This window comes from Manis javanica, chromosome 3 (genome assembly GCF_040802235.1).
Source record: "Manis javanica isolate MJ-LG chromosome 3, MJ_LKY, whole genome shotgun sequence".
NCBI lineage: Eukaryota > Metazoa > Chordata > Mammalia > Pholidota > Manidae > Manis > Manis javanica.
In genome coordinates this window covers 156,175,166-156,202,320 of record NC_133158.1, presented here as the reverse complement: position 1 = coordinate 156,202,320, position 27,155 = coordinate 156,175,166, and the positions used below count along the sequence as shown (strand labels likewise).

General features: G+C 38.7%; 1 long non-coding RNA gene across 1 annotated transcript in view; it reads left to right on the top strand.

Moving 5' to 3' along the window:
* The first annotated feature begins 301 nt into the window (after positions 1 to 301).
* LOC140848219 (uncharacterized) overlaps positions 302 to 27,155 on the top strand; it is a 100,409-nt gene continuing 73,555 nt past the window's right edge. The window contains exon 1 of the long non-coding RNA XR_012128780.1: positions 302 to 665. This is a non-coding gene — a long non-coding RNA (uncharacterized lncRNA). The remainder of the gene's footprint in view (positions 666 to 27,155) is intronic.

Below are 27,155 nucleotides of genomic sequence, written 5' to 3'. Positions count from 1 at the left end.
TCTTTCTTTCTGGATCAGGGAGGGAGCAAGGTTCTTGTCAGTTTGAATCATGAGCCTGTTCTTGGCAGAGCCGAGTGGACAGGCTCAGTGGGGAAGGTGCCATGTGCACGCCATCCGAGCGCCTGTCATGCGGACTTCTCGCCCGTCTCCCAAATAACTCAACTGGCTTCAAGCCATCCTGCTCCAAGGGCCTCTTTACTATTTGGCTAGTTGATATGCTTCTGACACTAAATCTCCTCGTTATCCAGTTTCTAAGTTTTACTTTAAGGCCTCATCTCTACCCATTTCTTTTTTCAGAGCTACAGCAGAGAACATCCAGTTCTGCAGTTCTCAAGATTTGAATGTTTCAAAGCACATTTCTAAGGATGAAAATGCCTTTTTTGGAGTCCACATCAAAAGGCTTTTAGAAGTCATCAAAGAAAACTGAAAAGCTAGTATATGCTGTTCTAAAAATAGTTTGTCTTTACTATTGTTTTTTAAAACAGTTTTAAAAGAATGACAGAGTTAATGAAATATAAAATCCGGAAGTTCTGATTATGTAATGAAGAAAACAAAGGTTTTTATTTCAGCCCTTTACCCCTAAAACTTCACATGTCAGTTTGTGTTTAGTCTAGGAGGAAAAAAGAAGAAAACTTTACTGGTTGAGGAACTAACATGTCTGAAAAGTAAGTAATCTGACCCCATTTTTCTTTTCGCAGGCATTGAAAAAAATGTTTTGATTACTATATGAATGTGGAAATTTTACCCTTTGCTGTTTTTGTTTCATAATCATGAAAAACAGTAAAAAAATTTTTAAAAGTACATGTAAATCTATCTTAATATTTTAATGCCAATGGAACCCATCACTAGCTATTTGGGATTTAATTACAGAATTTTGTGATGCTGACTATCCAATCAATTTGTTAAATATATCAACAAGCCAGGTAATTAAGGGAGGAAGAAAAATAAAAATGATAATAATGTTAAATTCAGCCAAAAGAATGTCCTGTGCTTTCAATAATCCTTTCCAATTATATTTTCAGCTGAATTTAAACCTCAAGTTATCAGTGAAACACTTTGCATAACAAACTCAAATTTTATCTAGTTACCTAATACTAAATGAGTTTTACCACATGTATATTTACATGTATATTTGAAGTTTAGCTTGCATTAATGATTTGTACCAGGTAATCTGTGAAAACTGTTCTTTGAGACTGTTGACCATACCCTTTTTCACTTTTAGTTTCCCTGTTTTAGTTACATTTTTCTTGTCCCTTTTACCAGAAAGTTATACAGGCAATACATTATTATTATTCTATTACTGAATTAGCTACACTTCAGATGTAGCTTTTTCCCACTGGGATACCTTCAAGGATTGTTCTAATGCACTAAATCATCACTGTCATCATTCACTGATAATTACTTTTCAAGTATTTACTAACCTGGACTGTTCCCAACAGGACTATGTGATGCCATTTTTTCCCATTATAGTTGTAGTTTCAGCTCTAAAAGATTTTGTAGTCCAAAAACACTAATAAGGTTTTATGACTGAGCAGCATCAAGGTTAATGATTATTCATAAAATTCAGAAAAGAGCTCAACATATAGGTATACACAACATATCACTTAAAATGGAGCTACACAGTACTTTAGATAAAGGTGAGCTAAGCTGAGCCAATAGATAAGTTCCAGAGCAGTCAAGCAGAGATCAAAGTGCAAAGCATAAAAATTTACTGAGCAGTATTTTTTTTCTTCCTGGGAGTCTTCAGGATAGTAAAGTTCCCTTCTGCTATAAACAGATGTGCTGGGAAGTTGTTATTAAATTAGAGCTGAGGACATGTCTGCATCCAACAGATGGATGAGTCTTTCATATTAATCATAACAAGAAAGTATTGCTTAAAACCTCTGTTGGTTACATCCTGGAATGCATAGTTAGGATGTGATGGCTCATTCTGAGGCAGTCTCACCTGCAGCTTTGGAAAGGAGATTGAGGAAGCACACCGATGGCAGACTCCTTCGCTTGGTATCACTGGAAAGACATTGAGTGACAGGGACTCCCACTTCCTAGGATCTTCAAGAGATCCCACATCATCAAATGGTAACAATATACTTCAGGGTCGGGTAGGGGAGTCAGTGATAAGAAAATGAGGGGAAGTCACAATTAGGGACATTTCATTCCCTAATTCAGCTAATAGATTTCCTAAGTACAAGTTGATGCAACACAACAGTTAGCTAAAAGTTTGATTTGATGCTCCTTTTTTGTTGGTTTGTTTAGTTCTAATATACAGCTGTGTATTCTCATAAAAATGTGAAAAAATGTTAAAGTAGTTCAGAGATGATCAGGGAAACTTTTTACAGTGGAGACAGTAGAGAACATTTTAAGATGGAATATAAAATCACCTGTGGAAGGCTAGACTTTGAACTAACTGGGCATATTAACGTGTTACGAATTAGTGGTCTTGTGATTTTCAAATTATGCCATTCTATATAATAGAGCATTGTATGATAGACCTCACTAAGCATCCTGGCACTAAACCAGATCTGTCATGTAGTGGAAAGGAAGGCAATTCCAATTTCATCCAAACAAGCTCATATTAAAATAAGGAAAAACAAATGTGACACAGCTGCAGTAGCCTAGCCAAGTTAAAATGCTTACAAATATTTTATGTCTGTAATATAAAACTGCTTACTAATGGGAAAATCTTATGTGTAAAAAGAGTGCCAGATTGTCTTTGATATAAATTGGTAATAAAAATGCTATAGGGTTAGTATTTATGATCCCTGTAGGTTACAATAACATGCTTCTTGTGTTATTACTTTAACAGGCACTAAGAAAAAATCCATACAATGTGGTCACTTTCTTTAAATAGTATGTACAACACTTGCACAATCAGCTAGGACATTAAATCAACAATTTATTGGAACTTGTTACATATCTTGGAAGTGGTAGTTTATGTAAACATGTGCCTTTTCTTCCTGAAGACATCATGTGTGCTCTGGATTATGCTCTGTACCACAGCATATGAAAATATGTAAAATTAATACATGTTATGTTTTAGTCAATACCAAACAATATTATTTATTAAAGAGGTAAAAATAATATAGCTGAGTTAAAGCAATACAGCAAATAACAAAGCTTTGAGATTTGTGAATACAGACATCTTACTTATTATACAACGTTAAGAGATTTCCCGTTGGGAAAAAGAATATGTGACAAAATAGCTCTACTGAAGGGAGTGGTACAATTCCCATCATTTCAATCTGCATTGGTAGTTAGGAAATAAGGAAATAACGGGAAGTGAAATAATCCCATGAGTACTGTAGATCATTTGGCACAGGGAAGATTATAGTGTTCTTTTGGTTTTGAAGTCAACACAGGATTTTAAGTGTGATTCTTTAAGGAATATTACTTTAGGAGACACATGTTTGGATTCTTGTAATGTCGATCCAGAAGTACTGAGGTGTTCTTGTAAGAGTATCACCAATTTAGGAATTTGAATCACCCCTTCTGACCCAATTTAGCCAACTTATTGACATCTTGACTGTTAACTGGGTATATTCTAGAGATAAATCCTACATAGTGAATCTACTGAAGCTGATGTCAGGTTTTACTGCAAGCCTGGGAAGACATTTCTAAGCAGGTATGGTCTTATGGCATCCCTTCAACCACATATATGCTGACACTTCTACTCCCATGCTGGGCTGGCCCATCACCAGGTTTCCTCTTGAAAAAAATATTCTGTGAGTATTTTTGATAGAAACTAATGGGATTTTCATCTACCCCATATTTGGGGTGAGACTTAGTAATTAAAAGTGATATAGTTTGGGGTCAGATATGCAAAAATTGAGATTTGTGTGGTAGGCAGAATTGCAAGATGGTCTCTAATAGTCTTGCCCTTTCATATGCATGCCCTGCATAATCCTTTCCCTATTAATGTGTGTGAGACCTGTGCATATCATAGGATGTTACTCCCATGATTGTGCTACATTTTATGGTAATAATGAAGTGATTTCATGGTTGTGACTAAGATCCTTAAAACAAAGAGGGATTGTCCTGGGTGGTTCTGTACTGACCAGGTGAGCCATTTTAAAGAAAGTCAAGAGACAACAGTAGACTTTTTCCAGTTTGCCATGAAGAAGTAAACTGCCATTGTGTGGAGGGGCCATGTGGCAAGAATGGGTCTCAGTCTTCACAGCTGCAAGGAACTGAATTCTGCCGATGACCAGAGGGCTTCTGAGGTAACAGGAGACTGTACCTCCTGCCAACACCTTGAGAGAAGTCCTGTGAGATACTGAGCCATACACCCAGCTGAACTATGCTCACACTCCACAGGAATGGTAAAATAATAACAATAAATGTGTATTGTTCTAAGCTACTAAGTTTGGGGTAAAAATGTATTTGTTAGACAACCAGTACAGGTAGTCTACCATTCTCTTTGTCAGCATTTAATTGCTCTTATTTCCAATGAAATCTCTTACCAATTGAAGTTCATGTCCCTTGGTTCTGTGTTCTAAAGAAATAGAAAATGTTAGAAAAATTCTCTTCTTGTAATAACTTACTAAGTTTTCCCTAGGTCTCTAGACTATACATTAAGAAATTTGGATTCTCTTAACTTTTATATATAAATATTTTTACATTTCATTAAATGTTCCTATAATACAAATTTTTAGTTCTTATAATGTTTATTTCTTTACTCACTTCAGTTTTCTCATATATCCTGTGTTGACTTAAATAGATTTAAGGTCCCATTATGAGCCACAGATAATAGAAAAGAGGCATTAGTCCTTCCCTTATATATCATGCATCTTTGCATACTGTGTATGGGAAAATATCCCACTTGTTTGGCTTCCTATTTGTTTATTATTACTATTTTTAATATTCACATCTGGAAATTATTTATTCAAATTCAAATTGGGTGTCCATTCTAACTCATGTCGCTTCCTTTTGTCATTGAAGTTGTAGCAGATATTTTCCAATTTTAACTCTGTAGTTTATTTCTGAACCAATAGAACTAGGCAGATATTGACAATTTGTCATTTCTTATTTTGTTTCATTTTATTTTAATTGTGGTAAAAAACACAAGCAAAAATTTTACCATCTTAATCATTTCTAAATGTACAGTTCAGTAGTGTCAAGTATATTCACATGGTTGCGAAACAGATCTCCAGGACTTTTGCATCTTACAAAACTGAAACTCTATCCATTAAACAACTCCCCATTTCTCCCTCCTCTGAGACCCTACTTTAGGTTTATATATTTTAAAAACCTCACATAAATGGAATCTTACAGTATTTGTTCTTTTATGACTGGATCATTTTGCTTAGCAGAAAGTCCTTAAGGTTTATCTATGTATTACTCAGAGTTCTATTTAGTCAGGTTTCTCCAGAGAAACAGAACAAATAGGAGATATGTGATATATAGGAGATATAGAAATAGATATAGAGACATTTTAAAGGATTATTTCATGCAATTGTGGAAAAGCTGGTAAGTCCAAAATATTCAGGGATTGTAGGTTGAAGACTCAGGGAAAAGCCAATACTGTTAGGCTGAAGACCCATCAGGCAGAGCCCATGTTGCAGTTCAAGTCCAAAGATTATCTGTAGGTAGCAGAATTTCTTCTTTTTTACAGCTGAATAATATTCATTGTATATATATATATACCATATTTTGCTTATCCATCCACTGATAGATACTTGGTTTGCTTCTATCTCTTGGCTAGTATGAATAGTGTTTCTAGGGATATAAATGTGCAAATATCTCTTCAAGATCCTACTTTCAATTCTTTTGGGTAAATATACAGAAGCAGAATTGCTGAATCATATGGTAATTCTATTTTTAATTTTTTGAGGATCATCATATTGTTTTCCATAGTAACTGTACCATTCTACACATATCCACCAACAGTGTTCCAGGGGGTCCTGTTTCTCTAAATTCTCATCAACACTTGTTATTTTCTCTTTTTCTTTTTTTTTTTTGTCGTTGTTGGTTTTTTATAGTAGCCTTCCTAGCATGTATGAGGTGATATCGCTTTGTGGTTCTGATTTGCATTTCCCTAATGATCGGTGATGTTGAGTATATATACTTAGACTTGCTGGTGATTTGTATATCCTCTTTAAAGAAATGTCTACTCAAGTTCTTTGACAAATTTTTTATTGGATTATTTATTTCATTGTTGAGTTGTAGGAGTTCTTTGTATATTCTGGATATTATCTCCTTAATGGAGAGATGATTTTCAAATATTTTCTTCCATTATGTAGGCTGCCTTTTCACTCTGTTTCATTTGAAGAAATTTTTATGTTTGATGGGAGCCCATTTGTTTATTTTTTCTTTGTTGCCAGTGCTTTTGGTGTCATATTCAAGAAATCCTTGCCAAATCAAATATAATAAAACATTTTTCTTATTTTTCTAGTTTTCTAGTTTTAGGCTTTACACTTAGACCTTTGGTCCATTTTCTGTTAATTTTTGCATATGGTGTAAGGTAAGTATCCAACATAAAGCTGTCCAGTTGTTCTAATACCATTTGTAGAAGAGATTACCCTTTCTCTCACTGAATGGTCCTGGCCCTCTTGTAAAAAATCATTTAACAGGATCACAGGAAGATGGAGGCATGAGTAGTTCAGAGGAAATCTCCTCCCCAAAACATATATATTTATGAAAATACAATAAATACAACTTTCCTAAAAGAGACACCAGTGGATGCAGTACAACAGCCTGGATAAATCTACATCCATGAGAACTCAACATCACATGAAGGGGGTAAGATACAAGCCGCGGCCGAGCGGGACCCAAATGCTCCCCTACCCCAGAACCCAGAGGAAAGAAAGGAGTCGGAAGGGGGAGAGGGTGAAAGCCCAGGACTGCTAAACAACCAGCTCTAGAAATCTGCACCTGGAACACAGACACAAGGTGCACGGGGTGCTGGATATTAGTGAAACGGAAAAGCAAAACCTGTGGGCAGGTCCCTGCAACTGGCGCCCCGAAGACAAAAGAAAAGCAAGTGCTTTCTGCAAGTCTTAAGGAGACAGTGACCCCATAGCTGGACGAAGTCATCCTGACACACTTAGCCAGCAGTTGGGAATCCTGGGGAACCTTAGGCACCCTAAACCCCAGGGAGGCAGCGCAGCTCTGAAGCCACTCGTGGCACTAAGCAGCCTGCCAGTCGTTCCTCCAACTGGCGTGGACCCCAACACACCGGCCCAGTAGTGAGAGAGTGGCAGTGAGAGCTGGGGGCGGCGGTGCCGGAAGGGACCGGAAGCAGATCACGTGTGCCGACGGCGCCAGAGGGGACCAGGAGAGGCTTGTGCGAGCACGTAGTGGCAGCGAGTGAACAGCCCGGGTGTGGCTCGCATGCACCGGTGGAAGTGGAGCCAGAGGAGCATGGTAGAGGCCCATGTGGGAGAGCCCCCATGCACCTGCAGTGGAGCCAGAGGGAGCAGGTGTGCTCCCTGTAGCTGACCAGAATCCCAGCCCAACACACAACCGCCCGGGTCAGACACAAAGGCCACTGCTGGCATACAGCTGCCCAGCAGGGGTACCGCTATCACAGAGGAGCACACCTCGCATGCCTGCCACTCCCCGCAGGGCTCCATGCTGCTTTGACGGAGACCCCACCCACAGCAGCTTAGGGAACTAACCCGGTGGCTGCACCAGGACTCTGGGTAACTGACACAGGCAACGGAGAAGGGCAAGGCTTCCAGCAAGCAGGGAAGGACTTTCTTTTCCCAGTTGACACACCCGTAACTTGCTTACAGCCACAGCTATCTCCATGAAAAGGCAAAAAAATTTAGTCCAGTCCAAGATAGTTCAGACAACACTTGAGAGAGGATCTGCAGAGACAGACCTAACCAGCCTCCCTGAAAAATAATTCAAAATAAAAATCATAAACATGCTGACAGAGCTGCAGAGAAATATGCAAGAGCTAAGGGATGAAGTCTGGAGGGAGATTACAGAAGTGAAACAAACTCTGGAAGGATTTATGAGCAGAATGGATAAGATGCAGGAGGCCACTGATGGAATAGGAACCAGAGAACAGGAACACATAGAAGCTGACATAGAGAGAGATAAAAGGATCTCCAGGAATGAAACAATATTAAGAGAACAGTGTGACCAATCCAAAAGGAACAATATCCACATTACAGGGGTACCAGAAGAAGAAGAAGAGAGAGAAAAAGGGATAGAAAGTGTCTTTGAAGAAATAATTGCTGAGAACTTCCCCAAACTGGGGGAGGAAATAGTTGCTCAGACTACGGAGGCACAAAGAACTCCCGAGAGACTAGACCCAAAGAGAACAACACCAAGACACATAAAAATTAAAATGGCAAAGATCAAGGACAAGGACAGAGAATTAAAGGCAGCCAGAGAGAGAAAAAAGGTCACCTACAAAGGAAAACCCATCAGGCTATCATCAGACTTCTCAACAGAAACCTTACAGGCCAAAAGAGAATGGCATGATGTATTTAATGCAGTGAAACAGAAGGGCCTTGAACCAAGGATACTGTATCCAGCACGATTATCATTTAAATGTGAAGGAGGGATTAAACAATTCCCAGGCAGGCCAAAGTTGAGGGAATTTGCCTCCCAAAAACCACCTCTATAGGGTATCTTAGAGGGAATGCTCTAGATGGGAGCACTCCTAAAAAGAGCACAGAACAAAACACACAACAAATGAAGAATGGAGGGGGAGGAATAAGAACGGAAAGAAATAATCATCAGAGTGTGTTTATAATAGCTCAATAAGCGAGTTAAGTTAGACAGTAAGGTAGTAAACAAGCTAACCTTGAACCTTTGGTAACCACGAACCTAAAGCCTGCAATGGCAATAAGTACATATCTTTCAATAATCACCCTAAATGGAAATGGACTGAATGCACCAATCAAAAGACACAGAGTAATAGAATGGATTAAAAAGCAAGAACCATCTATATGCTGCTTACAAGAGATTCAACTCAAACCGAAAGACATGCACAGATTAAAAGTCAAGGGATGGAAAAAGATATTTCATGCAAACAACAGAGAAAAAAAAGCAGGTGTTGCAATACCAGTATCAGACAAAATAGACTTCAAAAAAAAGAAAGTAACAAGAGAAAAAGAAGGACATTACATAATGATAAAGGGCTCAGTCCAACAAGAGGATATAACCATTATAAATATATATGCACCCAACACAACAGCACCAGCATATGTGAAACAAACACTAATATAACGGAAAGAGGAAATAGAGTGCAATGCATTCATTTTAGGAGACTTCAACACACCATTCACTCCAAAGGACAGATCCACCAGACAGAAAATAAGTAAGGACACAGAGGCACCGAAGAACACACTAGAACAGATGGACCTAATAGACATCTAAAGAACTCTACACCCAAAAGCAACAGGATACACATTCTTCTCAAGTGCATATGGAACATTCTTCAAAATAGACCACATACTAGGTGACAAAAAGAGCCTCAGTAAATTCAACAAGATTGAAATTCTACCAACCAACTTTTCAGGCCACAAAGGACTAAAACTAGAAATAAATTGTACAAAGAAAGCCAAAAGGCTCATAAACACATGGAGGCTTAACAACACACTTCTAAATAGTTAATGGATCAGCAACCAAATTAAAATGGAGATCAAGGAATATATGGAAACAAATGACAACAACAACACAAAGCCCCAACTACTGTGGGACACAGCAAAAGCAGTCTTAAGAGGAAAGTATATAGCAATCCGGGCATATTCAAAGAAGCAACAACAAACCCAAATGAATAGTCTAACATCACAATCATCAAAATTGGAAAAAGAAGAACAAATGAGGCCTAAAGTCAGCAGAAGGAGGGACATAATAAAGATCAGAGAAGAAATAAACAAAATTGAGAAGAATAAAACAATAGCAAAAATCAATGAAACCAAGAGCTGGTTCTTTGAGAAAATAAACAAAATAGATAAGCCTTTAGCCAGACTTATTAAGAGAAAAAGAGAGTCAACACACATGAACAGAATCAGAAACAAGAAAGGAAAAATCACGACGGACTCCACAGAAATACAAACAATTATTAGAGAGTACTATGAAAACCTATATGCTAACAAGCTGGAAAACCTAGAAGAAATGGACAACTTCCAAGAAAAATACAACATTCCAAGACTGACCCAGAAAGAAACAGAAAATCTAAACAGACCAATAACCAGCAACAAAATTGAAGCAGTAATCAAAAAACTACCCAAGAACAAAAGCCCCAGGCGAGATGGATTTACCTCAGAATTTTATCAGACATACAGAGAAGACATAATACCCATTCTCCTTAAAGTTTTCCAAAAAATAGAAGAGGAGGGAAGACTCCCAAACTCATTGTATGAAGCCAACATCACCCTAATACCAAAACCAGGCAAAGACCCCACCAAAAAATAAAACTACAGACCAATATCCCTGATGAATATAAATGCACAAATACTCAACAAAATATTAGCAAACCGAATTCAAAAATATATCAAGAGGATCATACACCATGACCAAGTAGGATCCATCCTAGGGATGCAAGGATGGTACAACATTCAAAAATCCATCAACATCATCCACCACATCAACAAAAAGAAGGACAAAAACCACATGATCATTTCCATAGATGCTGAAAAAGCATTCGACAAAATTCAACATCCACTCATGATAAAAACTCTCAACAAAATGGGCACAGAGGGCAAGTACCTCAACATAATAAAGGCCATATATGATCAACCCACAGCTAACTGAACAGCAAGAGGCTGAAAGCTTTTCCTCTGAGATGAGGAACAAGAAAGGGATGCCCACTCCCCTTACTGTTATTCAACATAGTACTGGAGGTCCTAGCCATGGCAAGTAGACAAAACAAAGAAATACAAGGAACCCAAATTGGTAAAGAAGAAGTCAAACTGTCACTATTTGCAGATGACATGATATTGTACATGAAACACCCTAAAGACTCCACTGCAAAACTACTAGAACTAATATTGGAATTCAGCAAAGTTGCAGGATACAAAATTAACACACAGATATCTGTAGCTTTCCTATACACTAACAATGAATCAATAGAAAGAGAAATCAGGAAAACAATTCCATTCACCATTGCATAAAAAAGAATAAAATACCTAGGAATAAACCTAACCAAGGAAGTGAAAGACCTATACCCTGAAAACTACAAGACACTCTTAAGAGAAATTAAAGAGGTCACTAACAAATGGAAACTCATCCCATGCTCCTGGCTAGGAAGAATTAATATCGTCCAAATGGCCATCCTGCCCAAAGCAATATACAGATTCGATGCAATCCCTATCAAATTACCAAGAGCATTCTTCAATGTACTGGAACAAATAGTTCAAAAATTCATATGGAACCGTCAAAGACCCCGAATAGCTAACGCAATCCTGAGAAGGAAGAATAAAGTAGGGGAGGATCTCGCTCTCCAACTTCAAGCTCTACTACAAAGCCACAGTAATCAAGACAATTTGGTACTGGTAAAGGAACAAAGCCACAGACCAATGGAACAGAATAGAGACTCCAGACATGAACCCAAACATATATGGTCAATTAATATATGATAAAGGAGACATGGACATACAGTGGGGAAATGACAGTCTCTTCAACAGATGGTGCTGGCAAAACTGGACAGCTACATGTAAGAGAATGAAACTGGATCACTGTCTAACCCCATACACAAAAGTAAATTCAAAATGGATCAAAGACCTGAATGTAAGTCATGAAACCATAAATCTCTTAGAAAAAAACATAGGCAAAAATCTCATGGACATAAACATGAGTGACTTCTTCATGAACATATCTCCCCAGGCAAGGGAAACAAAGGCAAAAATGAACAAATGGGACTTTATCAAGCTAAAAAGCTTCTGTATAGGAAAGGACACCATCAATAGAACAAAAAGGTACCCTATAGTATGGGAGAATATATTCATAAATGACAGATCCAATAAAGGATTGACATCTAAAATATATAAAGAGCTCACACACCTCAAGCGACAAAAAGCAAATAATCCAATCAAAAAATGGGCAGAGGCGCTGAAAGACAGTTCTCTAAAGAAGAAATCCAGATGGCCAACAGGCACATGAAAAGATGCTCCACATTGCTAAGCATAAGAGAAATGCAAATTAAAACCACAATGAGATATCACCTCACAACAGTAAGGATCACACATTCCAAAAGACAAACAACAACAGATGTTGGGAGGTTGTGGAGAAAGGGAAACCCTCCTGCACTGCTGGTGGAAATGTAAACTAGTTCAACCATTGTGAAAAGCAGTATGGAGGTTCCTCAGAATGCTCAAAATAGAAATACCATTTGTCCCAGGAATTCCACTGCTAGGAATTTACCCTAAGAATGCAGCACTCCAATTTGAAAAAGACAGATGCACCCCTATGTTTATCACTGCACTATGTACAATAGCCAAGATATGGAAGCAACCTAACTGTCCATCAGTAGATGAATGGATAAAGAAGATGTGGTACATATACACAATGGAATATTACTCAGCCATAAGAAAAAAACAGATCCTACCATTCACAACAACATGGATGGAGCTAGAGGGTATTATGCTCAGTGAAAGAAGCCAGGGGAGAAAGACAAGTACCAAATGATTTCACTCATATGTGGAGTATAAGAACAAAGGAAAACTGAAGGAACAAAACAGCAGCAGAATCACAGAACCTAAGAATGGACTAACAGTTACCAAAGGGACATGGACTGGGGAGGATGGGTGGGAAGGTAGGGATAAGGGCAGGGAAAAAGAAAGAGGGCATTATGATTAGCATGTATAGTGCGTGGGGGGCGCAGGGAGGGCTGTGCAACACAGGGAAGACAAGTAGTGATTTTATAGCATCTTACTATGCAGATGGACAGTGACTGTGAAGGTGTATGTTGGGGAGACTTGGTGAAGAGGGGAGACTAGTAAACATAATGTTCTTCATGTAATTGTAGATTAATGATCCAAAAAATCATTTAACATATATATGGGGGTTTATTTCTGGGCTTTTTATTCTATTCCATTGTTCTCAATGTCTTTTTATGCCAGTACCACATTGTTTTCGTTACTATTGCTTTCAAATATGTTCTGTTAGAAAGGGGAATTCTAGTGCCCCAACATAGACCCACTGCATTAGAAACGTTGAGTATGAAGCCCAGCAATCTGTTTTATTGTTCCCTTATGGGGATCCTGATGTGTGTCCAAATCTGAGAAGCACTGCTTGACTGCATATCATAATGATCTAAGGAACTTGTAAAACTTTTGCTGCCTGGTCCTACCCCTAGCAATTCTGACTCAATAGATGTGGGGTAGAGCTTGAGCTCCAGGAGTTTTAAAAGCTCCACAGGTGATTTTATTGTGCAGCTAAAGATGAGAACTAATGATTTATATTCACTGGCCTACACAATTAAATCCCCTTACAAATATGGTTAAAGCAGTGGGTTCCAAACATGTCTGCTCATTAGAATTACTTGGAGAACTTCACAAATAACTAATGTAATAGGAGCACTCCCAGAGATTGTGATTTAATTGGTCTGGGATGTGTCCTGGGCTTTAAGAAACAAAAAATCAGTTGATTTTAATGTGCAGATAAATTTGGGAAACACTGGGTTAAAGACTAAAATCCTAGCTCTAAAGATAAATTCCTAGATCTAAAGCAGACACTAAATTCATGATCTTTATGAAGACTACGTATGTGTGTGTGTGTGTATGGGTGTGTCTCACTGAAGTAAGATCTAACTGCATCCCAACATCTTAAAACAAAATGGAGATTTTTAAGAAAAGATGATTCATGACCCAAGGGTAGTTATGGAGATCAGTGTTTCTCAATCTTGGCAGCACATTGGAAGCTTCTGGGACCTTTAGAACCTCTAATACCTAGGCCTTACCGTAGAACAGTTAAATCCAATCAATTGAAATGTCTGGGTATAACTGAGGTATTAGTATTGTTCGAATTAAATCAGAATATTGCAGAGTAATCAAAATTTCAGTATTATTTAAGTCTCCTAAGAAGGTTCCAAAGGGCACCTGAGGTTGAGAACCATGAGTTAGAGTAGCATCATTGTAGGAGGGAAGAAGATTTATTCATACCAGTTTTCTTGGAAGTCATGGAGGGGCTGGGCCTGCTTCATGTGCTCAGGGAAGAAATGGCAATGTCACTAGCAGCAGTAATGACACTAATATGGGACCTTTCCCAATTTGTGGCTATCTGGTATACTGTCTTCTTTTAATGAAAATACTTTCATATTTTAATGAGTGGCTTGGCATTTGGTGACTGGACGCCCACTGAACAGCTATCCAATAATAATTTAATATTATGTTATTACTAAAAGTAAAACATTTGAGTCCCATTCAAACTGTTACAGTGAAATAAGTTGCAATAGCTTATGTTAGTGCAGTGGTTTTCAGCCAGCAGTGATTTTGTCCCACAGAGGATATTTGATAAGTCTAGAGACATATGATCATCACAACTATGCAGGGAAGGGTTGTCTTCCACTGGCATCTAGTTGGTAAGGGCCAGGGAAGCTTCCAAACATCCTATAATGCACAGGACAGCTTCCCACCCTTACACAGAATTATCCAGTCTAAAATGTCATTAGTGCTGACATTAAGAAACCCTGCTTTTGTGGAAGGTGTACAAGCTTCAACTATTTCAGGAGGGAATGTAGACCAAAGGTAGAAAGTCCATTACAAAGAATAATTTGTTTAGAGGTGAGTCCAGATAACCTTCAGAACTTCTTGATAGAACCAAATGCTCTTAAGACCATACCTTGTTTCTAAGAAAAGAACTCAGCCACACAGTAGCTTTGAATTGACAAATGATTATTATCACAGCATCTATTTAAAGTTTGCTCCTGTATTTCTCAAAGTAAATTCAAACTTACAGGATCAAGTATATTGTAACAATAGAACCCCATCTCAGTAAATATATTTAGACCAACCAACAAATCACCTAGAGGATTTCCTACATTCATCTTTTGTTCCCTTGGCTCTGGGTGCATTTCCCTCTCTTCTCCCCAGGTTAACCCAAGTACATTTTTGAGGTGACAGTCAAGGAATCCAACCCTCCAGGAGCCCTGTTTTGGCCAAGGAAAGGTATCTCTCCTTCATGTTCTCAGAATACTCTGAGCACATTTTTTCATAGCAGAACTCACCTAAATATTTTAAAATAAGCTTTTGAGTCCTTCAAAAAACTATTTCTTGAAGGTAGAGAATTTGCTTCAAAACCTAACAAAACCACTGGCACATTGTAATTGCTCACATTTTTGTTATATGAACAAATGAATGATGATACATTTGCATCATTAGTTGTTCCTTATGCAATATTAGAAAAACAGCTATTTTGGATTCAACTTTTCTGTAGACAATTTAGATCTATTATATCAAAAACAGTTTTGAAGTTTGCTCAACCATGAAAGTCCATATTTATACTTAAACTTATTTATGGGTGCTGCTTCCTGCCTCTCTTAGTCACTATCAACCTTCATTTTTAGAGTTCAAGGCCACTGAGCATAAATAATAAATTGTTTCTCTTCCCCATATAAAATACTGCAAAAGCCTAACCAAAATGGTTTAGCAAGAAACCATGGAGTTTAAGTGTTTATTTTCAAGCTCATTATTTTAAAAAAATCTTCACAGAAATACATTTTCATTGTCTTAAAATATTTTTACAGAGATAAAAGGAGCATGAACATCTGACCTTCTGACAGTATGTTTTCCAGCTCCTAGCTATATCTGCCTAAGAACTAGTTCTAGGTACTTGTAAGATATTTTTGATCATTTGTGCCTATTCATTTTGATAAAAGGAATCAGAAGAAAAAAGAAAATGAGCCATTCATGAAAGGGATACAGAAAGTATGTCATTAACATTTTTCTACTGCCAAGTTTAGTCATCAACTTAATTGCTGAGATTTAATTGTTCTCATGAGGTTTTCACAGCGATGCTTCATTGACCATCTTGTTCTACAAAGAAAATATATGTACTGATTCTGAAATTCTATATTATGTCTGGTAAAATAACAGCATTTAGTTGATAGAAAAAACAAATATATTTAGTTCAAAATATGTATTTGTGAGAGTTTTGGAAATGTCTAAGAATACTTCTGATTTCATGTGTACTTGACAGCTAAAGATCTCAGTGCACTATTTAAGGCATATCAAGAGTCGGCAGCTAGTCAACAAACCTCTAATAAAACCTTCTTTCCCTTCGTCTATATTTAACAAAAATAGAAAAACCATTAAAATGCAGAGTCAAGAGAAAACAAGACTATAAATTATAAGTCTGACTCACTAAGGACTTTTAATGTCTTCCCTGGTGCTGCATTTCAATTGTTTATGTACTTTTGATGCATTTCTGTGAGTTCTCTTCCTGTTCTCCCAAGATAATTTCATATTGAGGAGAAGGCAGCAATGGAGTTTTTTGTCTTGGAGCTCAGAAACTAGATTCCCACATATGTACCTGAACATTGCTACTGATTTGTACTGTACAATTAACATCAACATAGCATTCTATCCTCTGAGTTCCCCCATTAATCATCACTGGATACAAGTTAATTCTAAGTAAAAGGTCCTTAAGTCTTATTTCATTTCATTATACCTACCATAATTATATATTTTTTGTATGTGTAGGTTTATTATTTCTGTGTATTGCCTTAGAAGCAAAGTTTAATGGTTCTGGAAGCCACTAACTGTATAGTGTGATAGATGTCACAGCAAGAAAAATATGATACATTTTTCAAAGTTACATATACATGAATATATATGTGGGGTGGGGGTGCTTACTTTATAGAGAGAAGTAGGAAGCATGAAGGCTTGGTTGAGAGTAGCATTTGGCCACATGTGTTTGAGGTGGCCGTAGGCATGAGGAATACATAAACATACAATTTAACCCCTCCCCAAAACGTAGGTGATTCAATTATTCCCAGTCCATCTTTTTCATTTTCTGTTCACTTGACAGCTCATTCTTCAAATTCCCTATGAGTCATCCTTTGAACCTTTAGAGATGGTGTTCAGAGGTTTGGTAAGGGAAGACAATTGTAAAGAATGTTTTACAAGTTAAGAATGTGAAAAGCTAGGTTATAAAAGTTCCTCTATCTCTTTCCAGGGGCAGTACCAACAAATGACAGCATTTTCTTCCAATTTTATAACTTGCAGTGAATAGCTGACTTTAAAACATTTCATGACTTAAAAGTTATTTCAGAGATTTATATGCTGCATAAGCAGAATGACTTCTCTGTTTATTTTAACACTTATTCCTAACACTTAATGCATTCCTGGATATACAGTAGCAGTCAAGCAGTATTGTTTATTCTTGGAGAAATGTTACACCATGAAAGGAGGAGACTCTGGTATAGTTTTTTCTTGATAATGAAATAATAGCTACCAAGTGTACTACTTTTAAATTAAAATTCTTGATCTAACATATAAACTTTGTTGCAGATAACAATCTACTTTAGTTAGTTCCTTTCCTGCCACTCCACACCTGGTACCTAGTCCTTTCCCCACGTAGCTTACTTTCAAATGAAATCTCATTCAGGTAGATCTGATTAGTGGAACCTACACACAACACAAAGGAGGAATATGTAGATTTTTAGAATTCTGCTTTGGAAAGGTTTACATGTGGGAGACAATCGAAATGTGAAAATGAGGTTCAGCAGCTTGGAGACAGCAACAAATGCAGACATGCCTACACTAGGAACTCTTTACTTTATAAAACCCCTCAAATTCGTGGTATTTCCTTTATGATGATCTTACAGTTACTGTAGTTCCAGTTTTGGATCTGAGAGTCAGAATAAGAAAGACCAGGAGGCTGAGTGGCAGGCCAACACTGAAGGAAAGCAGCAAAGAAATGAGCACTTGGTAATTACCCAGTGATGAATTATCTAACTTCACATATACTTTAAGTTTAGCCTTCCTTGATATGGCATCAAACTCCATTTCAGTATGAGAAGCCTAATTTATCAGCATAGGGCCATTTTAACAAAAAATTACATCTCTTAGTTGCCAATGAATGGTTAGGCCATGAGGTCTAAATCAAGCCAAAAGAAATCCGTAAGTTTCAGTTCTCATATCTTTTGGAATGCTGAAATTTCCAGTTTATTTATAAACAGTTCTGTATAGAGAGCACATGTTCACAAGATTAAATCAGAATGACCTCCCCATAAACACAGTCTTAATTTTGTCTAGGTAATGACTAGCCAGATGTCCTCTTTAAACAGCTTCTACCATGTGGATATGGAAGAATCAGAATAATACAAGAACAATATAAGAATAATATAAATAGCAAATAAGAATGCATAAATACAAACAAATAAATAAAATGTAATAATATAAGAATACAGGTAGAGAAAAAGGATTAAAGATGGTGGTGTGAGAGGAGAGACAGAGTCTTCCTCCTAAAACTGGATACAATTAGGAAATATAGTTGGTGCAACTAATCCTGAGAGAGCAACAGGAAAGAGGACAGCTCCAGACTGAATACACCTGGAGAAAAGAGCAGAGCTCACTGAACAGGGTAACGTACCAGAACCATGGCCTGGTGGAACCCGAGACCTTCCCCAGGCCCAGCTCACTGGCGTGAGGAAGAGAAACTGAGCAGGGAGGGAGTGGAAGGCTTGGAACTGCAGAGTTCCTGGGGAGACTGGGATTCTAGCCACTTGTGGAAAGAAGGGATCCATATCTGGCTACTCTGGGACAAAAACTTATACCCGTGTGCCCGACCCACTGGCTCAGGCAGTGGAGACAGGCACAGCAGCCGGGAGGCTGGGAACAGCTCTTTCCTTGCCCCAGGCACCAGTACCACTCCCCTGAGACCCCCAACATTCCTTCAGGGGCTGAGCAGCTCCAGAATAGAGTTTCTGAACACTAGAGGGCACCATATACAAACATGAAATGCCAAAGGAACCTTGTCCAGAGTAAAACTGTTAATACAACTCCTGAGAAAGATTTAAATGATATGGACCTTGTGACTCTTCCTGAAAGGGAGCTCAAAATAAAAGTCATCAACATGCAAATGGAGGTACAGAAAGACATCCAAGAAGTCAGGAATGAATTCAGGTCAGAGATCCAATTGTTGAAGAGCACAATGGAGGGTATTAAAAGCAGGTTGGATATGGTGGAAGAGACAATAAATGAAGTAGAAATGAGAGAAGAGGAATACAAAGAAGCTGAGGCACAGAGAGAAAAAATGATCACTAAGAATGTAAGAATATTGAGAGAACTGTGTGACCAATCCAAATGGAACAATATTTTCATTATAGAGATACCAGAAGAAGAAGAGAGAGAGAAAGGGATAGAAAGTGTCTTTGAGGAGGTAGTTGCTGAAAACTTCTCCAATCTGGGGAAGGAGATAGTCTCTCAGGCCATGGAGATCCACAGATCTCCCAACACAAGAGACCCAAGGAAGACAACACCAAGACAACATAGTAATTAAAATGGAAAAGATAAAGGAAAAGGACAGACTGTTAAAAGCAGCCAGAGACAGAAATAATATCACATGCAAAGGAAAGCCCATCAGGATAATATCAGACTTCTCAGCAGAAACCTTATAGGCCAGAAAGGAGTGGCATGATGTATTTAATGCCATGATCAGAAGGGCTTGGAACCAAGATTACTTTATCCACTAAGATTATCATTTAAATTTGAAGGACTGATTAAACAATTTCCAGATAAGCAAAACCTGAGAGAATTTACCTCCCACAAACCATCTCTACAGTCTATTTTGGAGGGACTGCTATAGATGGAAGTGTTCCTAAGGTTGAATAGCTGTCACCAGAGGTAATAAAACCACAGTAATAAAACCACAGCTAATTACTAAGTAAATGCAAAATTAAATTAACTATCCCCAAAATCAAGCAAGGGACAGACAAAAAGTACAGAATATGATACCTAATATATAAAGAATGGAGGAGGAAGAAAAAGGAGGAGAAGCAGAAAAAACCTTTAGATTGTGTTTGTAACAGCATACTAAGTGAATTAAGTGAGGCTCTTAGATAGTTAGGAAATTAACCTTGAACATTTGGTAACCACGAATCTAAAGCCTGCAATGGCAATAAGTACATACATACCGATAATCACCTTATATGTAAATGGTCTGAATGAACCAATCAAAAGACATACAGTCACTGAATGGATAAAAAAAAAAGACCCTACTATATGCTGCTTATAAGAGACTCACCTCAAATCCAAAGACATGCACAGACTAAAAGTCAAGGGACGGAAAAAGATATTTCATGCAAACAACAGGGAGAAAAAAGGTGTTGCAGTACTAGTATCAGACAAAATAGACTTCAAAACAAAGAGAGTAACAAGAGAAAAAGAAGGACACTACATAATGATAAAGGGCTCAGTGAAACAAGAGAATATAACCAGTATAAATATATATGCACCCAACACAAGAGCACCAGCATATGTGAAACAAGCACTAACATAACTAAAGGAGGAAATAGAATGCAATGCATTTTCATTTTAAGAGACTTCAACACACCATTCACTCCAAAGGACAGATCAACCAGACAAAAAATAAGTCAGGACACAGAGGCACTGAACAACACGCTAGAACAGATGGACCTAATAGACATCTAAAGAACTCTACATCCAAAAGCAACAGGATACACATTCTTCTCAAGTGCATATGGAACATTCTTCAGAATAGACCACATACTAGGTGACAAAAAGAGCCTCAGTAAATTCAAAAAGATTGAAATTTTACCAACCAACTTTTCAGGCCACAAAGGACTAAAACTAGAAATAAATTGTACAAAGAAAGCCAAAAGGCTCACAAACACATGGAGGCTTAACAACACACTTCTAAATAGTTAATGGATCAACAACCAAATTAAAATGGAGATCAAGGAATATATGGAAACAAATGACAACAACAACACAAAGCCCCAACTTCTGTGGGACACAGCAAAAGCAGTCTTAAGAGGAAAGTGTATAGCAATCCGGGCATATTCAAAGAAGCAAGAACAAACCCAAATGAATAGTCTAACATCACAATCATCAAAATTGGCAAAAGAAGAACAAATGAGGCCTAAAGTCAGCAGAAGGAGGGACATAATAAAGATCAGAGAAGAAATAAACAAAATTGAGAAGAATAAAACAATAGCAAAAATCAATGAAACCAAGAGCTGGTTCTTTCAGAAAATAAACAAAAAAGATAAGCCTGTAGACAGACTTATTAAGAGAAAAAGATAATCAACACACATTAACAGAATCAGAAACTAGAAAGGAAACATCATGACAGACCCCACAGAAATACAAAGAATTATTAGAGAATACTAAGAAAACCTATATGCTAACTAGCTGGAAAACCTATAAGAAATGGACAACTACCTAGAAAAATACAACCTTCCAAGATTGAAAAAGGAAGAAACACAAAATCTAAACAAACCAATTACCAGCAACAAAATTGAAGCAGTAATCAAAAAGCTACCCAAGAACAAAACCCCTGGGCCAGATGGATTTGCTTTGCAATTTTATCAGACATACAGAGAAGACATAATACCCATTCTCCTTAAAGTTTTCCAAAAAAATAGAAGAGGAAGGAATACTCCCAAACTCATTCTATGAAGCCAACATCACCCTAATACCAAAACCAGGCAAAGACCCAACCAAAAAATAAAACTATAAACCAATATCCCTGATGAACATAAATGCACAAATACTCAACAAAATATTAGCAAACTGAATTCAAAAATATTTCAAGAGGATCATACACCATGACCAAGTGGGATCCATCTTAGGGACGCAAGGATGGTACAACATTCAAAAATCCATCAACATCATCCACCACATCAACAAAAAGAAGGGCAAAAACCACATGATCATTTCCATAGATGCTGAAAAAGCATTCGACAAAATTCAACATCCACTCATGATAAAAACTCTCAACAAAATGGGCACAGAGGGCAAGTACCTCAACATAATAAAGGCCATATATGATCAACCCACAGCTAACTGAACAGCAAGAGGCTGAAAGCTTTTCCTCTGAGATCAGGAACAAGAAAGGGATGCCCACTCCCCCCACTGTTATTCAACATAGTACTGGAGCTCCTAGCCATGGCAAGTAGACAAAACAAAGAAATACAAGGAATCCAAATTGGTAAAGAAGAAGTCAAACTGTCACTATTTGCAGATGACATGATATTGTACATGAAACACCCTAAAGACTCCACTGCAAAACTACTAGAACTAATATCGAATTCAGCAAAGTTGCAGGATACAAAATTAACACACAGATATCTGTGGCTTTCCTGTACACTAACAATGAACTAAGAGAAATCAGGAAAACAATTCCATTCACAATAGCATCAAAAAGAATAAAATACCTAGGAATAAACCTAACCAAGGACGTGAAAGACCTAGACCCTGAAAACTACAAGACACTCGTAAGAGAAATTAAAGAGGACACTAACAAATGGAAACTCATCCCACGCCCCTGGCTAGGAAGAATTAATATTGTCAAAATGGCCATCCTGCCCAAAGCAACATACAGATTTGATACAATCCCTATCAAATTACCAACAGCATTCTTCAATGAACTGGAACAAATAGTTCAAAAATTTATATGGAAACACCAAAGACCCTGAATAGCCAAAGCAATCCTGAGAAGGAAGAATAAATTGGGGTGGGATCTTGCTTCCCAACTTCAAGCTCTACTACAAAGCCACAGTAATCAAGACATTTGGGTACTGGTACAAGAACAGAGCCAAAGACCAGTGGAACAGAATAGAGACTCCAGACATTAACCCAAACATATATGGTCAATTAATATATGATAAAACAGCCATGGACATACAATGGGGAAATGATAGTATCTTCAACAGCTGGTGTTGACAAAACTGGACAGCTACATGTAAGAGAATGAAACTGGATCACTGTCTAACCCCATACACAAAAGTAAATTTGAAATGGATCTAAGACCTGAATGTAAGTCATGAAACCATAAAACTCTTAGAAAAAAACATAGGCAAAAATCTCTTGGACATAAACATGGGTGACTTCTTCATGAACAAAGCTCCCTGGGCAAGGGAAACAAAAGCAAAAATGAACAAATGGGACTATATGAAGCTGAAAAGCTCTGCACAGCAAAGGACACCATCAATAAAACAAAAATGTACCCTACTGTATGAGAGAATATATTCATAAATGACAGAGCTGATAAATGGATGACATCGAAATATATAAAGAACTCACACACCTCAACAAACAAAAAGCAAATAATCCAATAAAAAATGGGCAGAGGAGCTGAACAGACAGTTCTCCAAAGAAGAAATTCAGATGGCCAACAGACACAGGAAAAGATGCTCCACATCGCTTGTCATCAGAGAAATGCAAATTAAAACCACAATGAGATATCACCTCACACCAGTAAGGATGGCTGCCATCCAAAAGACAAACAACAACAAATGTTGGTGAGGTTGTGGAGAAAGGGGAACCCTCCTACACTGCTGGTGGGAATGTAAATTATTTCAACCATTGTCGAAAGCAATATGGAGGTTCCTCAGAAAGCTCAAAATAGAAATACCATTTGACCCAGGAATTCTACTTCTAGGAATTTACCCTAAGAATGCAGCAACCCAGTTTGAAAAAGACAGATGCACCCCTATGTTTATCGCAGCACTATTTACAATAGCCAAGAAATGGAAGCAACCTAACTGTCCATCAGTAGATGAATGGATAAAGAAGATATGGTACATATACACAGTGGAATATTATTCAGTCATAAGAAGAAGACAAATCCTACCATTTGCAACAACATGGATGGAGCTAGAGGATATTATGTTTAGTGAAATAAGCCAAGTGGATAAAGATAAGTACCAAATGATTTCAGTCATATTTGGAGTATAAGAAGAAAGAAAAACTGAAGTAACAAAACAGTAGCAGAATCACAGAATCCAAGAATGGACTAACAGTTACCAAGGGAAAGGGACTGGGGAGGATGGGTGGGAAGGGTGGAATAAGGGTGGGGAAAAAGAAAGGGGGCCTTATGATTAGCATATATAATTTGGGGGTCATGGGGAGGGATGTGCAACACAGAGAAGACAAGTAGTGATTCTACAGCATCTTACTACACTGATGGACAGTGACTGCAATAGGGTTTGTGGGGGGGACTTGAAGGGGGGCGTGTAGTACACATAATGTTTTTCATGTAATTGTAGATTAATGATAAGTAAATGAATAAAAAAAAAGAATACAGGGAGTCTGAGTCTAAAGTAAAATTTCTTTTTGTGTCTTGCCAATGGGTTTCATCCCCGGGCAAGTTCACTATGGATTCAGTGTGACCAAAGAAATGACAGTAGAACATTCTTGGGGTAAAAGGGTTTATTACCCAGCTTGCTGTCTGGTGGTACACCAGAGCACTGGGCCGAGCTCTCTATATAGTGCAATAATAGCTTATTGCCTAAAGTTGTGGAAGTGGCAGCCCAGCAACAGGCCAGTTACATCAACAGGTGGTTTAAGTTCAGTGAGGTTAAGGGCCATAGGAACCCCAACTTCCCCATACTCCACCCCTCCAGGATTCTTGCCTTACAATCTACATGCTCCAATCTTCTGCAATGGTCTCTGTGCAAGAAAGCTGGAGCACTGTAACCAGATTCCACAATAGCAACAGAGGATAACAACAACTTAGAGATAATAAAAATTAAGATACAGCAAAATTTTGAAACAAAAATTACAATAATCCTCAAGCTAGAGGAGGTTCCTAATAAAAAAATTTATAATAACCCTCAAGCCAGAGGAAGTTCCCAATCCACAAAAACTTTAGGGGCGATAGGACACATGTTTTAATGTCACCAACATAGGTAAATCTTGTCCATCAGGTAGGATGCATGCAAGAGAGCGGTCCTGTGATAGGACTGTAGCAAGAAGGGGGTCCCTTCCAGGTCTAGTACACCATACTTTACTCCTTTCCCATTGGGGGTTACTGAAGGGTTTATATATAGTGCTACTGGAGGTGCATGCACTGGCCATAATGATATAACAAAACTCCCCGGTAAGATACTCTTACTTTCTGGCCGTTCAGGATATACTACTGTAACCTTTGGCGGCCACTCAGCTGTTATTCCAGGAATACACAGGAGGTCAGCTTCCAGGCCTTGTCCCCAAGGTGCCAGGAGAGCCAGCCATCATTGGTCCATGTGTTGAAAGGTCCAAGGCCACGTCCACTCAATGGAGTCTCTGGGGTTCAATGCAATTGGTGCTGGCAGCAAGATGTTATTCTCGGCTTCAGTGATTCTTCCTTGGCTTGTACTTGCAGTTGTATAGGGGAGGCAGCCAGATGTGTTAACATGTCTATGGGGCTCAGATTTCCCTTTTGGGGTCTCTCATTCAAACGCCATAGCATGGTCCATAAGCAGACTGACCATCCCCACAGACTATTGGTATCTGACTTTAGTCTGTATTTTAACAAGCCATTGTGCCTATCATGCCTGCTGCAGTAGGACTGTATGGCACATGAAACTTCCATTTGATTCCCAGCTGTTGCACCCATTCATGCAGTGTATGGCCAGTAAAATGGGTGCCCTGATCACTCTCAATCACCTGTGGTCGGCCATAGGCAGGAAAGAGGTGCTTCAGGCCTCTTTTGGTCACCTGCTGGTCTGCACAACAGATACAAAAAGCAACCAGAAGTCCAGTAGCTGTGTCCACACAAGTCATCACATACCGATATCCTTCTGACACAGGTAGAGGCCCAATATAGTCTATCTGCCACCTGACAAGGGGTATACGCCCCTTAGCTATTGTTCCGTGTTGCTGTGGAACTTGGTGAAGGCCTTTTAGAGCACATGAAAAACTACTGCTGGGCTCTACTAAGTTCTTCGAAGGTCAAAGGCAAGCCCCACTGATGGGCTACAGCCCACATTGTCTTTTGCCCTGCATGCAACAAATGCTGATGCAGCCATTTGGCTACATCAGAGGCAGGCTTTCCTTCTAGCCAACGTATCTGGGCCAATTTATCTGCCTCATCATTTCCTGGTGATGCCAGTGGCAAATGACCTGTCACATGGTATACTGTAATTATTTTAATATGACCACAGGCCCATAAGTCCACAATTTTTGCCCCCAAAAGGGTCGGTGACAAACCAGCCAGTTGGCATGGTACCAGGTTGGTAGCCACAAGGTCAATCTCCGATAAGCCCAGCTGTCAGGGTAGATAACTATAGGGGAGGGCCCCTGGCTGATCACAAGCCTAACAGCCCACAACTCTGCCCATTGGCTGGTCTTCCCCTTACCATTTTCCATCCATATTGTCTGTTTTAGGATGGAAATCTATGGCCCTCCATTTTGGGGGCTGCCCATGGCTGAAGCTGTCTATGTACCATGCATCTTCAGGTATAGGGGCTCTTCCCTCCCGATAGGGACTCTCTGCTACTAATGGTTCAAAAGCAAGTTCTTCCTGCTTTTCACTAGTATATGTCACCGGCCCCAGCAAGCGTTGGAGTTCTTCACTCAAGGGGCTTCTAGAGAGGGCACTATGATGCTGTAGGTAAGCACCCCACTTGACTAGTGTGGGTGTTCATGCCACATCACTCCTTGGCTTTTGGGTCCAGTCTCGTGCCCACCCCAAGTTGGGATAGGCAGTTATTACCTTTATCAGGGCCATTCCAGTGATGGGTTCTGTAGCCAGCAAGGCGTGATACACAGCAGCCAGTTGTTTTTCTATCAAAGTGTATCATACCTCTGCCCCTTTCCAGAGTTGTGACCAGAATCCAACAGGTTGGTGAGTTTGTTCAAGCCACTGCCAGAGACTCCAGCCATAACCATCTTCAGTGACATAAACATCCAGTTCACAGGGCCTTGATGGGTCTATCACACTCAAGGCCTGCACAGTCTTGACTGCCTGCTTTGCTGTAGTAAAGGCATCTCATCCCAGTCCCACCTGATGCCCTTTTGTACCAACTGGTATAAGGGCTTCAGAATTTGTGCCAGGTGTGATAGCCTAAAAGACCCAGAAACTCCTGTAGCAATGCTACAGTTGTGGGGGTAGGAAAGGCCTGGACTTTGTCTATAACTGCTTCTGGTATAACTTTGGTCTTACCTGACCAGATGACCCCCAAGAATTTAACAGACAAACCAGGTCCCTGAACCTTGGTGCTGTTCACAGCTCATCCTTTCTCCTGAAAATGTTGCAGCAGTCTAGGTGCTGCACCTTCTAGATATGAAAGAGAATTGGACCTGAGCATG